Here is a 17,414-nt window from a genome sequence, read left to right as displayed (position 1 = left end):
AGACTCTAATGCTCTAAAGGTCTCAAGCTAAAAAAAAGTCTAAATAGTCTAATATACAAATTTTATCACAAGATCACCAGTGAATATTGCTTTAAAATACTTCATTTATGAAGATTTGATCATATGGACAACTTCTGTTGTCATATTTAAAAGAGCTTTTCAAAAAAGTGTCCCTTTGTTTTCCACAACAAATTATCACCATATAGGTTTGAAACACCATGAATATGGAAATTCATTTGAATGGCTGAACTAATTGATAAATCATTCACTATTTGAATCAGATTAAATAACCCAGATTACGTGTAATCAGTTACTGCCCAGCACTGAGAGTGTTTGAGAGAGTGGTAAAACTAACCATCGATTGAGTCCTTTCATTAAACCGGTTTATTCATTTCAATAAACCATCCTGGATGATTTGTTTCTTGATGACTCAGTAATCCAGATGCAAATGCAGAAAAGAACAGATTGGAAGAACATGCACTCTGGTCCTAAGGAGTACTTCATTATATTTCAGTGGTCTTTTCATTTGTGATGCATTCCTTTTATGATGACTGTTCATTGTAATTGTACGGAAACCATCTGTAATGCATATTTCTGCTGTGTTTCATAGAAGTATCTTTAGGCTGAACTATTCAGAAAACAGACTGTGCTGTAGAAATGATGCAAACAGTAAAGCAGCAAATAAATGGAAATGCATGCAGCCGGCTAGCATGAGCTCCCATACATCATTATGCATGCTTTATGCAATGTCATGCAATGCTTTCCCCAGTGGTCCGGGGAGTTTTGTGGCTCCCAATACAAACACGAAATGGCATCGGTGGAAAAGGTTGGTGCAATCAATCAAGTCGGTCCTCGAGTCAGCCTCACCGCACGCCGCACACATCTGATTGTCCGTCTCCAAGATGGAGGCGCTGCAGAAATCTTGAGTATTTACGAGCAGATGTCAAGTTTTGATGGCAAGCATCATGTATACGACATTATTAAAGCATGCGCTTCATCTTATTCATGCAAACCTATCATTTATTTTCATGCTGCCTCCAGTATGAACTCAACGTATAGCTAACATGTATATATACGTCACGTGTCTGCTGTAATCTGCTTAATGTCATTACTCTAACTGGTGTACTCAGTCAAATGAAGGACCAGCAGAAAATGCTGCTTGCATGCTTTGAGCTGAACATTTGCCCGCTGGAATACATGAACTTTATCAGCACTTCTGTTTTTAGACCCAGAGCTCACAGTGATATGGTTTTCACACATAAAAAAACCAGGTATTTTTAAACATGTATCCACTGAGCAGATTCAAAACAGAAAACACTGAAATGTTGCTTTTTCAACAGATTTTTCTCATTAGTATTCGTATTTTATTTCTAACAAACATCTACTCATGTTTGCACAAACAATAAAACATACACTTTCGATGTAAAGACAGCATCTAAATAAGCAATAAAGTGTGCTGTATTGTGAATAAATCATGGCTGAAGGCTATTGCTAGGCACTACGTGGCTTATTGCTTTTATAAAACAGTTAGTCCATATACCTAGTAAGGTTTCACAGAATAAAACCGAGCAAAAAACTGTAATGATCTAAATAAAAACAGTATTCTTCCACCAAACAATGTAGTTCCACATAAACAGTTGTGGTTCCAACAAAGTGGTTGCCAAGTAACACACAGAAGTAAACAAAGAAGTATGTTTGTATGTTTGAGTCATTCACAACAGCTTTGAACGCGGCTCAGCCAATCAGAATCAAGGACCGGAACTATCTGCTTTTATAAAAGAGTTTCTTTGACAGCAAAAAGGGCGTGGCCTCAAAATGAATGACTTACCATGTAATAATTTATTTGTTTGCTGTTGGATATAAAACTAATTTTCTCAGTGTACTGTGACAAAACAACAAAAAGTAACATAAAATGATCATAAATGTTGCTTCTTGTGAGGAACAGATTAAAGGGGGGGGTGAAATGCTATTTCATGCATACTGAGTTTTTTACACTGTTAAAGAGTTGGATTCCCATGCTAAACATGGACAAAGTTTCAAAAATTAAGTTGTACGTTTGAAGGAGTATTTTTGTTCCAAAAATACTCCTTCCGGTTTGTCACAAGTTTCGGAAAGTTTTTTCGAGTATGGCTCTGTGTGACGTTAGATGGAGCGGAATTTCCTTATATGGGTCCTGAGGCACGTCTGCCGGAAGAGCGCTCGCTCCCGTATAGCAGAGCACTGAGAGCACAACAGACTTCACTGATCAGAGCGAGAGCGTCGCCAAATGTCACAAAAGGAGTGTGTTTTTGGTTGCCAGGGCAAGACAACCCTGCACAGATTACCAAAAGAGAAACAGCATTAAGGGACCAGTGGATGGAGTTTATTTTTACAGAGCATCAACGGAGTTGTGCAAGTGTTTGTGTTTGTTCGCTGCATTTCGAAGATGCTTGTTTTACAAACAAGGCCCAGTTTGACACTGGATTTGCACATCCTTTATTTCTTAAGGATAATGCAGTCCCAACGAAAAAGGGTCACGATCGTGTGTTGGAACCGCAGGCGGTGAGTAAAACTGCTTCAAATATCTTTGCCTCCTTGTTAGTGCGTCCGCCTCCCATCGGAGACCCGGGTTCGAGCCCCGCTCAGAGCGAGTCCTTGCTGCTGCTGCTCTCGATCAGTTTCAGCCTCTGGATCTGATTCTGGATCATAAATAAACGGCTGAATCTGACTGTTAGCCATGGTTTGTTTGGGATGATGGGTTTTCCCTCACGATAATGTCACAGCTTCCACATGCTCTCAACGCAAAAGCCTACTGGCGCTCGTGATTCTTTAGCTCCGCCCACACGTCACGCCTCCAGGCGGTCGCGTTTTTCCGGACAAAATCGGTACAGACTATCTTTCTCTTATGAATATAATAAAACTAAATACTTTTTGGAGTTATGAAGGATGCAGTACTACTCTATATGTACTCAAGATTAACAGGATATTGAGTGAAAACGAGCATTTCACCCCCCCCCCCCCTTTAAATAAGTCTTTATTGACAGTCTCCATCCTCAGTAATCATCAAATCTTACACTTGACAGTTTCACAATCTGCTGCCTCGAGAAGCGTTGCCTGTGAGGTCAGAAAAAAATATATTTCATTCAAGAAATATTCTCTACAAGTCTTATTCTACTTGTCAGTTTTGCTTCTCATGCAAATGTATGTGAATATGAGCTAGACAAAATTACTGAGATTTTACTGAGATATATTTTGGTAACGTTACATGTTCTAAATGTAGTAATTTATTAACAGAAAATGATGTATAACTGCACGCGACCAAACCAAACCCTATTCTTATCCTTAACCCGGTAGAGAGTACATGTGGTTAATTAATATTACTCATTACTTAACTGTATAATTACACTGTAACAAGAACACCTTCAAATAAAGCATAAGCTGTGATTTTTGTGTTGCTGTATACAGGATCAGTTATAGATGCTCAAACTAATTTTTTTATAGGATCAAAGTGTTATAGTTATCACGGAAATCTATTATTATTGGCCAACTTATAGCTCTCGCTGTGTATTAAACTAAGTATATATGTATGTTTTAAGAATGTTTGTGGCTCACACTTTATTTTAAGTTCATTTTTGCAATTAACAAACCATTAACTATGACTTTTGCCTCAATAAACTTCTAATTTGCTTCTTATTAGTAGTTAGTACGGTAGTTGGAAAGTTTAGGTATTGTGTGTGATTAGGGATGGTGGATATGTACTTTATAAGTACTAATATACAGCCATTATGTTATTAATAGTCATGCTATTAAGCTACTTGTTAATAATGAGAACTGGTCTCTATACTGAAGTGTTACCTGTTTTTGTAGCTGTTTCTGAAGTGCCAAAGTCTCACATGGTGAGAGAGAGAGAGAGAGAGAGAGAGAGAGAGAGAGAGAGAGAGAGAGGGTGGACAGAGAAGAAATAAACATTGCTCGGAGTAAGGGGGAAAAACTCAGAAAGAGAAATCCATTCAACTCTGTTGAAATATTAAGTGAATATGTCTATATGTTTTTTTTTCTTTCAGCAAATTTATTTTCCATCTTTATTTTATTAAAAACCTATGAAAGATTTATCTATATTGGATTGTGTCTCAGTAAAAGGCATGACGAGACTGAATCGTACAAACCTTTCAACATGAATGTGTCTTTTCCCGCTCATGCTTTGGGAAACAAGACATCTTGATTAAAGACTGTATGTGACTAACACTGAATCAGATCTGTGTCATTAGAGTGTGATATTGTTAAAAGTGATCTTAAAATGTGATTATAGAGATGCATAAAATGCCCATGACTTGTATATGACATCAACAGGATTTTAGGTTAAAAGTTTATAGCAGTATAACGTTACACCACAGGATATCAACTTCCCAGGGGCATGTACTTACTTATAGCAACTAACTTTTAGCATTTGATTTGAAATTGATAAATGCATATCTTCCATATAAATCCTATATACTAATACTAATAAATGTTATTAAAGTAAATTTTTGTACTGTTATTTGGTAAAATAATAATAATAATAATAATTATATATATATATATATATATATATATTCAAAGAGGGTGAATATCTGCTGAAATTAAAGCTGCATTTAGAACGAAGCACAAATGTTTAAACCAGTTAGGTTTCCATCATGCACCAGGAACAATTTGTTCAGCACGCGGAGCACAGGCTGTTCAGAGTGATCGCCAAAGATTCACTGGGTACTGAACTCTGTCAAAAAACACCTCTTTAGATTCTGTCTGGTTGGAATAAATATCTTTATAAAGCTCTTCTTGAGCTTTAATTTAAGTGTGCAGCCCTTCATTGTCTGAACTGTTGGGACTACTCTATCCAGTAAACATTATGATTTACACACTCGACATTAAATGGCAGATGGCAGGGATACTGCTTAATTGGCTTCAGTTGTCACATAGATTGAAGACACAGCCTAAAATGCTCCCATACACACTCTATGCACACACACACACACGCACACACACACACACACACACACACACACACACACACACACACACACACACACACACACACACACACACACACACACACACACACACACAATTCAGACACAATCACTGTAAAATCAGATACTGTATATACACATATGGCTGGCTGTGGCAGTAAAACATGCAAATGTCTCGAGCCGAGACTGACACTGATTGAAAAGGGCTCATGCAGTGTTAATTAATTGTCTAATCAGCTTTATAGCTCTTGCTGTTATTTTTACACATCTTCAAGGAATGCAATTTGCAATCCATTTCCTTCTAAAATGCTGTATTTCTGCATTGGAGTGCACTCTTGGCTCTGATGAGATGTCTGTGATGTGGAGCTGATCTATTTACAGATTTATTGAAACAGAAGAGTCTTCAGTAACAAATGCGAGCATATATAAAATCAGACTCAAAATAAATACAAATTCCATGAACTACCAAAGAAAAAAAAATGGAGTATGCAACTTATGCACTGCAACTCAAAGGGGCACAAAACTCCTCTGGTACCATGCTCAGTGAAATAAAGCTGCCCTTTCCTGCCCTGACATGCCCCTGGCATTCTGTTCGGAGATGACTACTCACAGGTTTCCAAAGAACAGAGCTCAGTCAGAGTCAACCGCATATTCATTTTGATAGGAACAAAACTGTGGGCTGTGAGGGATGAAGTACAGTTCATTTAAGAATTTGCAGTACTGAGTGTCAAACATTCACTTGACAAAACAATGAAAACCTATGTTTCAACAAATCTCGAGTGGACGAGTTGTGAACATTAAAAATGATATAAGACAGGCCAACATATCATATATACCTTATTTTCATGTGTGTTGAATAAAAATGGCATCTCAGAGTCTGTACTATTGGATGGTCTACAGTAGTGTCTCATTTGGAGGCCTCGTTACTGCCTTGAAGAGTGGACTAAATCGAAGTATTTTTGACTGAAAACACAGATTTTAACTTAATCATTTCAGGGTTATTCTGAAAAAAAAAAAATATATGCATGTAATATACTGCATATATGACCAATAATTTATGTACAAAGAGTTGTTCACTGACATGCAGCAGTGGCCAAAAGTGATATCTGAAGGGGCCTTTGCACAATATTTGCAACTCTTTCCCAGAAATTGGCTTTTTTTATGGCTTTCTGTGATTTCACTGTTATACAGTAGGAGACACTATTACACATCTTTTGAAAGAGCACAGAATACCCAAGAATCAATAAGCATATCACAAATGAGACCACTGAAATGTGGCGCACATGCAAAGACTTTACCCTCTTCAAACACACCTACACTACACAATATGCTTAGAACATCTCTATCAGCATGATTTCAGATACAAGATATTCAAAGTCAATTTTACGCCAGACATCACTTTTGCCCACTACTCTATGGAACAATAACAATTTGTTAGATTCTCATCAAAGGATTTAAGCTTTAATTTGTATCTAGTTGGGTAAATGTAATATTTGTTCCGCCACAGATATTTAATAAATAATATGAGGTGTACCAACCAACCCACACTGTAAAAATGATACGATCAATAAGTAAACAAACAGTTTTTACATTACTATAACTTTATGTTATATTCTTCAACTTGATTTATAAGTTGGTTTAAGGAAGGGATACTGTACATCCAGCAAAAATAACCCCAAGAGGGCGATGTATCACCCTGAAGGGGGTTATTCTGCGATAACAACCGGCAGGATGTACATTATCCCGCTTATTACACGACTTCTTGTCACATAAGTAACTATTTAGACACAAAATGTTGATTTGAGTTTAAATATTCAAACTAGATGGACATTAAAGGGAAACCACATAAATAATTATAGCGATAAAAGATACTGATTTAAGACAAAGCTTTTTTTAAATCTTACTAGTTTGTTAGTTATTTCATAATCCATTACAGTGAACAAAACAAGTGTGGCTGTGTTTGTATGAAACAAGAGCGAGTCCGCGATACCAGAATGATATAATGAAATGTACACCATTTTGAATATTGGCTAAAAAAACTTAAAAGCTTCCACCAAAAGAAAACGGTATCTAGAAAGCATATAGCGCCAAATTCAGTTACCCGGATGAACCTGTGTTATCAGCTTTTACCGGTTGTTATTGAGGGATGTGATGGCTGACCAATCAGAAACAAGTATTCCACAGGGCCGTGTTATAATGCAATTAAAATTTAAATGGCAAGTTGATTAAACGTAAATGTTTAAGGCAGCAACTGAACTTAATTTATTAAGTTGAAACAGCTAGACACTTTTACACTGCAGCCATCCCTGTGAAATGTATATTCAGCAGAATACAGTGTAGGGTGAGACTGGATCATATGCATACACACATTATTTTCATTAGAACAACATGCACTGATGATTCATGGCCAGTGAGATTCGTAAAAAAAAAAAAAAAAAAAAAAAAAAAACTGTAAATACAATCAAGTTTGCGTGAATTGGCTGATCCAGAATGAGCTCTTGCGGTGCTGTATTTATAGCATGAGGAGCGTGAGAGCGGTAGTGTTGATGTAGCAGTGCACTTTGACCATGCTAAGAGCTATTCTGTTCCAGCTCCATGAGTAGGTGGACTCTCATCCACAGCTCCCTCTCTTTCTCTCCGTCTGCACACAGGATCTTTGTTTTCATTTATTCTGCCATGAGTTACAAAAGGTTTCCATGGGAACTAAATGGAGATCACAAAAAAAGCTATGGTTAAGGCCGTGCATGGACTGTGATGTGGTGATAGCCGAGGGCTTGGCTGCATCATTATTAGCGGTGGTAGATGATTGATGCACATATAATGAACCAACCACAAGACACCTGCTTCAGATAATTCCCTGTCCTGCTGATTATAAGTTCATACAAATTTGGACACAAACTGCTTCCCCCCACCAAAATTTTCATTTTACAAAAACATGTATGAATTACATTTAATCAAAATGTCCCATTACTGTAATGATAATAACAACAACAACAACAACTATACTACTACTACTACTACTACTACTACTAATGCCTATCATTTGATCTTTAAAATTTTGTATACATTAAAGTTTGTATCACTTACAACTTTACATTTTTGATATACAGTATGAAAATATTTTGGGTGTCCACATCAAATAAAATTTACAAAAGGGGAACAAAACTGTATTTTAAGGACCAATTCTCACTACAGTGTTTAAACATTTTAGTTTTTCACTAACCATGCATTAACGCTGTTTTCTTAAAAACACAAACATGTACTGTACACTCATGCAGCACAGTTTGTATTCAGACATTCACTATTAATATGTTTTTAAGATAGGGCATGTCAAGACTTCTCCAGGGCCCTAAAACCCCCTCAGAGGGTTAACTAATGGTTTATTAGCATGCATATCACTAGCATATTAGTACATATGAAGCACATATTAATGCCATAATCTCCATGATAATATTTCCGCCCCATACCTTAACTTAACTACCTTACTAACTAATAATCAGTAGCAAATTAAGAGTTTACTGATGCAAAAATCATAATTAATAGTGAGAACTGTTCCCAAAACTTTTGCATTTTGGTTACGCTCTGGAATAGGGAATGCATATTCTCTAATTAATTAATTACTTGATTGGTTGATTGATTGATTAAGTGTTTTCCCTCATTAACTGCTAAATTGCAACTTACTAAAAGTTATGTAGTTGTTAAATATGGCCATGCAGAACTAATTAATGTGCTAACTAATATGTGCTTTATAAGTTTTAATAAACAGCAAGTATGCTAGTAGCATGCATGCTAATAAACGGCAAGTTAATAGTAATAATTGGTCCTTAAAATAAAGTGTTACCTAGATTTGGTTAAATATAAATAGAAAGCATATGAAATGCAAGTAAAGTGTTTACTTTAAACAGACTGTTCCATCATCATTATAAAAAAGTGTTCATAACAAATTTGACTATATCTTAAATGATTAAAAACTTCTTGTTGACAAATGAGTAAAGCCTATTGTTTTGAAGGATAGTGGCAAAGACTGGTAAATATTTAAAATTAATTCATTAGTATGTGGTGCTGCATTGTGATCATTAAATAGTATATTTTAATGTCATAGAATGAGTATTTTTCTAAATAGGACAGGATTCTTCGATATATAAAATATTGTTACACACTGAATGGCATTTTAGATGAAACAGGGCACATTCAAATGTACAAGAAAATAAAAATAAAAGCTGTTTAAAACTTTTTTTTTCCTTGAAAACACCTTTTCATTAAAACTTTTGCATTATATATGTATGTATAATGCAATATATGTAAAGCAACAAAACGATAAAATGGTCCTGATACACAAATAAATGAATGAATGAATGATAGTGGTCTCTAAATTGTCTTTTTTATGGCTAATCACAGATGCTACGGTGGTTAATTGGTGAAATGTTCACAGTTTTTATAATAGCCTTTTGTGTCACTGCACTTGAGCTCTCAGCTCGGTCTACTGCATTCACATCAACTCCAGCAATCAACATATGACTATTGATATCATATTCTGTTTATATACACATGCTACGCTAAAAAGAGAGGGGTTTTGGTACAACGTCTTGCTAAAATGTTAGTTTTGACCTTCCAAGGAGGATCACGTTTTCAAATTATAAGCTAGTTCTTTTTGCCAGAATATCATCAGAATTGTTTTAAATTATAAATGTACTTCACGTTGTTGTACTCAAGATCTGACTCATTCTCTAGAACATTTTGAGTCCAGGTCCAAATCAAATGTTCATTTCCTTGGTCTTGTCATGGACTGCATCCGGGTTGACTCATACTGACTTATATTGGTTCTGGAGTATACAACACTGTGGATATGTTTTAAAGTCTGTGATGGCTCACGCATGTTGACTGCTCTGTGTTATTGTGTCTCTAGATCGGAGCACACTGCAAAGAATTGCTAGACACTGACACTAAACCAAGATCCATTCACTCCAAAGGAAAGTATATTTACACTGTCTGAATCATACAGACCTGCCTCTGATCTCGGTCTTGAATCTGACTCAACCTACTCAGGTCTCGGCCCGAACTCAGACTTACAATGAGCTGGTCTCCACTATAACACTGGTACTTTATGTTATACGATCTAACTGAAACATTGGTTTACAATAATACATTTTATAGGGAAAAGTAAATAAAACATATGCACGATGAGATTTACAAAATAGATTGTTTAGTTATCCATGTAAAATTAGATCATTCAGTTCTGTGTTCAGAAAGAGGACTCCAAGTCTGCAGAAGCCTGTTTGTCTAACACCCTTTATTAATAAATAACATCAGTCCTTTGACTCCTTTAGCACCTACAGCTGAAAGGCTTGAGTCATGTTTCTAATTTTAACCCAGCCTTTGACCTCCTTTGTGTCATGTAGGACCCAATAAAGACTCAGAACGTGTCCAGATTGCCAAACCAGCAAGACCCTTCTGAAGAAGAAGTTACATACAAAGTTTTACTGTCATCCTATCATCTTGTAAGTTGTGTTAGTGCTAATGCACATCGTTTTGTATGATCAGGAAAAAACAACAACAAAGAAAAGAAAAAAACGGATCCAACCTGCATTAAGTGGCAAGAGTAAGTGTGAATTATTTCATGGCTGATAATGAAGAGATCATTATGAAAAATTAAAACACATTTACACAGCAAAAGGAAATAGCACTGGTGTCACAAAAGCTTGAGGAAAATAGTAACATACAATATATAAAATATCTGTCAATGTAAGTGAATTTATCTAGATTTATAACAAGAAAATATAGGCCTATTAAACCAAACATTGATTTAAAATATTAAAGAGTAAATTATAGAGTTTTAAAGTTTTCAAGTCAATAAAATATTAAAATAAAATATTAAAGTTTTTATTTCAATCAAAAAAGATGAAAATAATTTAATTACTACTATTAGGTGTTAAACTAGCTAGCAGCATTTAAAGGCTAAGTACAAAAATATAATTAAAAGATGAGAATGTTTATAATTGCAGAACACTTACAAAAAAAGAAAAGAAAATAGAAAGGAAGGAAGGAAGAAAATGCACACACACACACACACACACACGCACACACACACGCACACACACACACACACACACACACACACACACACACACACACACACACACACAGTACATACACACCAACAACACAAATTAATAATACATTTTAATGTACGCCAATCCAAACCTACACTACAGGGTTGAGGGGATGCTGGAGACTGTAAAAATGGCCAGTTGATATTTTTTTTATATGTAGCTTAAAATTAAGAAGAAGAAGAAAAAACAAAAAACAAAGACGACACTCGGTCCGTGTATCTTTTGGTCATTCGATTTTCTATTTAAAAATAAATAAAGATAAATGAGAAACGGTTTGATTTTCGTTTTTTCGTTTTGTTTAAGAAACGGAAAACGAAAATTTAGCTGGATTTTTCGTATTTTTGTTTGTGGGTAAAAAATCAGATTATGCTTTAATATTTGTTTGAATGTGTGGGCGGCGCTGAAACGCCCCTTTCATCCCTTCTGTACTGCACCGACAAGCGGCAACCGCGAGCTCAGTTCATCTTCACCAGGAGAGAAGCGGCAGACAGCAGAGTTTATTCATCCTGCCAATTCTTTGCTAGTGGTGCTTGCAGGCTTTATATATATAGCCTATATATATATATATATATATATATATAATTTTTTTTTTTGACCAAACAGAAATTTATTTATTCAATGACATTTGAATTTTACTGTAAGATCTACAATGACAAGAAATGTGCAGATTTTTGCCTACTAATTTTATTCTATGCCTATTTAAGAAAAACCTCACAGCCTAACATGTTTTCATTTGCTATACAAACAACAGAAACTGAAGCTTTATCTTGTAGAGTGTAGTCTGCACTTCTCCGATCGGCGGATCCCGATCCACAGCTTCCATCCCGATAACAAGAGGAAAAAGCTTCAGCTCCGTCAGTTTGGGTCGTAAGACACCCTAAATAACATGAAAACTCAACAGGATTTGCTTTCTGTCATCTCGGTCTACATTAACTTCTTTCTGAAACGTCAGAAATGAACCAGGCTTATGCATCAGACGAACCATGTCTTGCTGGACATGTCTACTTTTAAAATAAGCCATTTAAATAGAATAATAATAATAATAATAATTTTATATTTAGGCCTATGCAATTCAAATGAAACCAACGAGAGGTGCAGTGTTTCCCGTCTGAACTCATTATCTGTAACGATGTCACACCGTCACTATATTCATACAGTCATCTACAGAATTTGTGAATTCAGTTCATAATTCTAAGTAGCCTATAGCCTATTAAAACATTTAAAGTAGACTAATTATGGGGAAAACTTAACTTATATTAATATAAATTTTATTATAAATGTGGGGTTGGATTTTTCCCATTTAATTTTTTTTTTTATGAATGGCCTAGAATAAAATAAGTAGTCAAAAAATTTGTAGTAGGCCTATATTTTATTCCATGTCGTTGTAGATCACAGGCTAAAGTAAAATGCAAATGGTGTTTTATGAATAAAGTTGTCAAGTCTGCTTTGTCAATAACTGCAGCAGCAGGAAAAATATAATATTATTTTTTTATTTTATTATTAATTTAATTTATTATTATTATTATTATTATTATTATTATTATTATTATTATTATTATTATTATTATTATTATTTTATCTTGCAAGCACCACTAGCAAAGAATTGGCAGGATGAATAAACTCTGCTGTCTGCCGCTTCTCTCCTGGTGAAGATGAACTGAGCTCGCGGTTGCCGCTTGTCGGTGCAGTACAGAAGGGATGAAAGGGGCGTTTCAGCGCCGCCCACACATTCAAAAAAATATTAAAGCATAATCTAATTTTTTACCCACAAACAAAAATACGAAAAATCCAGCTAAATTTTCGTTTTTTCCGTTTCTTAAACAAAACGAAAAAATGAAAATCAAACTGTTTCTCATTTATCTTTATTTATTTTAAAATAGAAAATCGAATGACCAAAAGATACACGGACCGACACTCCATCAGATGAAAGTCTGAAATGATTTCTCTGTGCAGTGTGTTTTAATCTGAAGCATCTGAGAAACGTGAAGAGTGACGTTGATTGATTTTATATGGTTCTGTAGAGTATCTATGGGATAAAGACTGGTAAAAGCAGACATACTTTTGTTCCATTACAAAATTATCAAAACTAATGTAAAGACTTCCTTGGACTAGCCAGCTAAACTGAATTAGTAGTACAGACCCCAGATCTTTATTTCACCCAGAATGTATTTATTTTGCAATAATGACTGTAAATTTGTTTACTTAGTTCACAGTTTTTCACAAATAAATAAGTGGACGTGGAATATTGACCTGAGCTGAAATTATGTGAAAATACATTTTATTATCATTAGAGAGTACCAAGTAAAACAGGAGACATTGTTCCTATGTCAAGGATCAAACTGGACAGTGATAAAGTTGTTTGGTATTGTATGAAGTATTATAAAGTACTATGTTAATAACATACTACATGATGATCTTTTAATATAATGGTAAATATCAAAGTACCATGGTATTATAATTAAATCCCAATACTGTCCCTTTGTACACTTCCCACCTGCTGTTTGTCCCTTTAAAGCAGGTGACATGGCCATTGTACAGTTTGCTGCTCAGCAGTGTGATGTATGTTGCGCAGTTCAAGTCACCTCTAAATGAAACATATCTATGCAGGTTCAATCTCGGAAATGCAGTGTGGTGCTTCCTTGTGCTGTCATAAACTTTTATCGGGTTGTGTCGAACTGAAAATTGCACTGGTTTGGAGTATGCATTTGCATGCATATGAGCTGCTGTGTCTGACTCTGGATGCAAGCCAACCATTGTGTTAAAGAGACACTGAATATCATATAACTGTTAATTCCTCAGGAGACCACATGACCGCTTTAATCTTTTCAAATTAGATTGCACTGGACATGTGAGTAAACGTGGAGCAGAACAGTGGGCTTGACAGCAAATCAGTCACTGAATATAAAGGACATGATGATGCAGTTTTCAAAGCTGTTGGGTCCTCTAGCAAATCATGCATTTAATGGTTAAAGAAAATTAAAGAGAAAACTAAAATCACTTAGTCATACCTTCCTGTCCATTCTCAACATTCGCAAAACAAGATTTCTACTCTTCACTAAACATGTCAATAATCAATGCGAGGGATCAACATTTCCCCTACAGTAAAATACTGCAACTCACCCAGTAACAAACAGAGATTTCCTCAAAGATTGCCAGAGATTTGTCTTTAAAATCAAGCATCATTATTATTAATAATTATGTAAGAAGGCATGCAAATGTAAGCACAGCTGATTTTAGGTACTGAATGTGGTTATTTTCCTCATTTGCACAGATTGGGTGCATGTAAATTGTGAGCTGAAGTACTATACATTATAGACATGTGTGAATCAATCACCGTCACTAAACATATAGCTGAGAGACCTCTCACCCCCACCCACAAAGGCTTTCACAGATCCCCAGCCCACTGCAAATTAAACATCACTTCTGCCAATAGTGCATTTAATGCGTGCTAACTCAATATTCCAGTTTTATTGATGCAAGACATGCTCAAGTGAAAGGTGAAATCCACTTGTCAAAGCCGCCAGATGATGTTGTTTACAGCATTTGGTCGGCATATTCAGAGTTCATTGACAGATTTGTGAGTTTTAATTACGATTATGCAAGAGGAAGACTATGGCTCGCATTACTGTTCATTTAAGAATAAAGTAGATGTGATTGCTTGAGGCATCGTTCCTTTTTTTTACTGTCTGCTTTGCCACACACACTGAATTTTAATGAGGATCTTTCCAAGCATCCCCAAGGCATGAGTTTGTTTCATATCTCTTTCATATTTTCAAACTTCGTTGGAACCACACTTTCCCTCAAACATCCCAATCTGACAACAATGTATACAGTTTCCCCTAGAAAGAAAAGCAAAAAAAAAAAAAAAAAAGAATGACAGCTCGCATTATTCCCAGTGGAGGATTACATTGATCCCTTCAGAGGGTAAATCTGTTGAATTAGATTAGGCACCTTACCTATGTTTGAAGCATGCAGCAGCCGCTTGCAGCCCAACCAATCATGCCCTCCTATTTGGGCAGCTCAAGCACTTGCTGGCAGTTGCACAAGTGGAGGTTCACAGAAAGCTCTTTCCCGTTCACCCAGGTCATTGTAGCTGGCCCTGGTGTCTTCTTGAGCAGACGGGGGGATGGGCGGCTGCTCGGACCTCTTACATCTCTGGTGGATCCCTGTGGTGTGCGTTCGCTCTCAGCGACTGCTGGGTGCAACTTTCCCTAGTATTCTCCACCTCGCTGGGTTTGCATGCATTTCTCTTCCTTTTGTGAGATCCAACGAGTGTGACTGAGATGCAGGGAGGGATAGAGCGTGAATGCAGGAGAGGAGAGAAGGAAAGGGTGGGAGAGAGAAAGAGAGAGGGAGGCGCAGGAGAGAGATGCTTCATTTATTGGCATAAATCAGGAGGGGAGAGAAGAGGAGGGTCTGTGGTGAGACTACAGTACATGTCAGTCACGTCCACATTAGAGTGTTAGTGCACATCCCAAGAGAGGCTCTCTGGACATGTGCGATTATGGGTAATGTTGCTTTGATATTACTGCATGCTGGGTTTCCCTGTCTGTCTTTGTGCCATGACACTGATTATACAAAAAAATTCATATATACGTGCCAAGACCAGACGATCAATCACATATACGAGCATGCAGGGAATGCACTGAGGCAAAGAGGCTGCATGCATTGCCCCAGGAGGAAATTTACATTAAAGACTTCCGCAGGGAATATGGGACGGATGTGAGCTATTCTGCAGGCTGCTCTTTGAAAACCTTCTGGGAGATGGCAGAAGGAACACTGGATTGCTAATCAAATAACCAAGCAAAGTATCATTGTTAAATACTCAAACCAGTGTAAGATTACGGAGTGAAGATGCTCTCTCAGTGAGGCTATCTGGAATTTCCTATTTGCCCGGGACCTTGAAGCCAACATTAAATGGCATTCTCAAGCCATTTTACTTACGGAATGTGACGTTTTTATGAGTGTAATGTGTATTGAATGAGACAGGGATTGATTTTATACATTGGCAATTGATTGGATTGTTAATAACACTGAGCTACGGAGGTTTACTACTCTCCAGAAAAACACCACCAGCATCTTTTGAGGAAGCCTTTTGATCGGGACATGGAAGCTGGAGGTCAAGTTCACCCATCAGTGTTGATTTCTCTTTCTAAAGCATTTTCTTGTGTCATAGAGTTATTTGCAGCCCAGTCTCATGGTCGCAAAAAAATTTGTCTATGGCATAATCTTTGCATAATTATATACATCTTGCATGTCAAAGTGAAATGTCCAGTGTATGGTGCTAAAGGCAAGATACAGCCTACTCAACATTTTGAATTGGAAAATGGGTAAATTGTTTAATAAAATTCCTAGTTATTAATTGCATGCTTTAAGAATTTGTGTTTTATGTTTCTAATTTCGCCACTACACATATAAAATATTATTTTTTACTATTAATTTTACTCTCTTTTTCTCTCTCTCTAAAATAACTTTAAAATGCTGATTCAAGAAGTTAAAAAAATAAAAAAATAAAAAAATAAATAAATAAGAGCAAAGGCAATTGTCAGAATACATTTGATTCAGATACTACACAAATTAAACTTGCTTCGACATGGCACTCATGTTTCATGTACAAGACCTCTCTGCATTAGAAGTACAGTGCTGTACCTGGTGATGTACAGAGTATGTTTTTACTACAGCGTCTACACAACCTAGGTGATGCCAGCTGAAATAGAAAATCATCAATAAATGTATTTTCTTTGGAATAAAATACAAAAAGGAAACGCAAACAAAAAGATCAGGAATGTGCTTTTCAAAAAAAAAAAGGGTTCTGTTTTGATTTCATGTGATTGCAAGGGTGTGACACTCAAGGAATACATAAACGTGTATGCAGGAGAAATAAGAAAGTGTGAAAATACAAGACAGGATACATTTACAGAGAGCATGTGGCAGGATACAAAGCAGCTTGCCCAACTTTGTGAACAAATAGGTTCCCTTGTCAATCAGCCTCTCAGGTTGGGCCAAGCTAATACTTCTAGAGCAGTGTTGATTTAAACAGTGAGCTCATTGTCATGTTCAAGAAACCAGTTTGAGATGATTTGAGCTTTGTGACATTGTGCGGTATCTTGTTGTAAGTAGCCATCACAAGATGGGTTCACTGTGGTCATGAAGACATGGACATGGTTTGCAACAATACTCATGAAGGCTGTGATGTGTAAGCCATGCTCAATTAAAGCTAAGCGGCCCAAATTATGTCAACAAACCCCCCCCCCCCACACACACACACCAAGAGCATTTATTGACATGTTACATTTGAAATCAACAGCTGGGTTTCTTC

General features: G+C 36.3%; 1 protein-coding gene across 2 annotated transcripts in view; it reads right to left on the bottom strand.

Moving 5' to 3' along the window:
• LOC113113411 (FERM and PDZ domain-containing protein 3-like) overlaps positions 1 to 16,170 on the bottom strand; it is a 142,861-nt gene extending 126,691 nt beyond the window's left edge. Inside the window, exon 1 of one of the 2 annotated variants that reach the window (XM_026279580.1) lies at positions 15,052 to 16,170. The gene's annotated coding sequence lies outside the window, so the exon portion shown is untranslated. The remainder of the gene's footprint in view (positions 1 to 15,051) is intronic. The other variant, XM_026279582.1, reaches the window with a different exon arrangement.
• Between the last annotated feature and the right edge of the window lie 1,244 nt (positions 16,171 to 17,414).

The sequence above is a fragment of the Carassius auratus genome, chromosome 14 (genome assembly GCF_003368295.1).
Source record: "Carassius auratus strain Wakin chromosome 14, ASM336829v1, whole genome shotgun sequence".
Taxonomy (NCBI): Eukaryota; Metazoa; Chordata; class Actinopteri; order Cypriniformes; family Cyprinidae; genus Carassius; species Carassius auratus.
This window is presented reverse-complemented; position numbering and strand designations above follow the sequence as displayed.